Raw genomic sequence first — 2,233 nt, forward strand, 5'->3', positions numbered from 1 at the left:
GCATTGAGCTAATTTATTGCTTTGCCCTAGATGTTTATACTCTTGCTTGGAAACTTGATTGTTTGTTCTCACCAAATCAATAGGAAATTATATATATATATATATATATATATATATATATATATATATATATATAGTATACATGCATGTAGGTAGGTGCATTAAATAAGTTGCTTGTCCTTTTATCCTTCTCTTTTGTATGTGTTTAGCATGAGGACATGCTATTATCTAAGTGTGGGGGAATTGATGAATTCATATTTGATGATAAATTTTGGATTGATTTGAGTGGATTTCATCATATAAACCCACATTTATTCACCTATATAGCATACTTTTGTGTTTTCTCTCTAGGTTGAGCTTAATTGTGAAAACATGCATTTTTGTGCTTAAATTGAGCAAATTAATCCCACTTTTATTCTATTCAATGCCATGATATATTTTTTGAGTGATTTCAGGTCCTAGAGGCAAGAATGGTTTGGTAGAAGTGGAAGAAGGCATGCAAAAAGGGAGAAAACATAAAGAAAATAAAGGAGAAGCACACAGCCATGCGTGCGTGCGCACAACCCTCTGTGCATACGCACAAGTGGAAATTCGGCGAAGTGTGCAGACGCACAAGGTGGACGCACACGCCTGTACGTCCGCACAGGTACCAATGCGTGCCTTCACTAAAAATGCACGTGCACTCGCGATTTTGTGACTTTCTTAGCCCATTTTTGAAGGCTTGAGACTGAAATCAAAGGCTATATCAAGGGGGCAACATCTCATATGAAGGCATTAGCTTGGAGAGCTCACTTGTAGGGTGGAAACTCATAGTAGGAGTAGGAGTAGAGTAGTGTAGTTATAGGTTTTGCTCTCTTAGGGTTTAATTAGGGTTTTGTAGAATTTTACACTTCAAGCTTTGATTTTGGATTTGGCAATTTACATTGTAAGTATCCCTTTAATTGTCTCTTTTATTACATTGCTTGTTCTACACTTTCTTATATTTTCATGTCTCTTGTCAACATTTTCATAGTCTTGCTATTTTGGATTTCTAGTTGATCAATTTGATGTTTGATTGCTTTTATATGTTTGTTTGAGTTGTCTTTGTTGATTTTGATCATTTATGGTTCATAGCTTTCATTAATTTACCAATTTTACCATGTTTTGTGAATATGCATACTAGATGTTTGATGAAATATCAACCCTAGCTATGGGGTAATTTCCACCCCTTGGCTTGGGGAAAATGAGTGTATGGATTACTAGAGCCATAATGTCCAATATTTAGTGATAATTCTTGGGTTGTTAATTGTTCTTGTTCCCACTAATGCTAATTTGTTGCTAAGGTAATTAGCAAGCAAGCTAGGATTTGTGGGTTAAGAACACTTATGATCATTTAACTTACTCTCCGATGTGAGGGTTGACTTAGTGAGATTAATCCATCACAATTATCATAGTTGTGGTTATGGCAAGGAAGGGATTCCATAACTCATCCCAAGTCAAGGTTTCATTTATGTTTTAAACCACTTTTCCATCAATTTTGAGTCTTGTTTATATTTCATACATAGTTCTTTAGTTCTTTTATTGCATTATTAATTGCAATTTTGCCTTGTTCTTTTATCTCTTTATTTGTTTGCCTTCATCATTGAAAACACCCCTTTTGCTCTCTTACAACTGAAATTATATGCACTTGGTGGCACTAGTTCCTAGGGAGACCCAGGAGTCTAAATACTCTCGGTTTATATTTGCTTTGAATTGTGACAATCTTTAGGGTAAAATTTTGATTATTGGCCAATTGTTGGTTCGGAGCTATACTTGCAACAAAAGATCTATTCGGGAAAAAATTCTAACCCACAATTGGTCATTGTCATTTATGTATTTGGCTTAGATACTTATATTCTCCGATGTATATATATTTTGTATTAACTCCTTTTAGAGGTTATTTTGGAGAAACAGGTTTTGTATCTTGTGTTTTGGGCTTTATTTTGGGTAGTTCCTTTATATATGTATGTATACTTATATGCTCGGACCGATTATCTTCGCAAACCGAGTCCCGAGTCTTGATATCTGTACTTTGGCACTCTCTTGTATATCTCTCCGTATTAGGTTATTCTTCATCTGTTTCGTTTACGTCATCGATCGGAGTGTTGCACTTTTCGATTTATACGGTTGGGATTTACCCTTTTACTTCAAAGGCTCCTAGTTATAAATATTTTTCACACTACTATATATATACTAAATTTTATGTTTAGAGGTC

Source organism: Arachis ipaensis, chromosome B5, assembly GCF_059453495.1.
Source record: "Arachis ipaensis isolate K30076 ecotype BB chromosome B5, ASM5945349v1, whole genome shotgun sequence".
In the NCBI taxonomy this organism is placed as follows: Eukaryota; Viridiplantae; Streptophyta; class Magnoliopsida; order Fabales; family Fabaceae; genus Arachis; species Arachis ipaensis.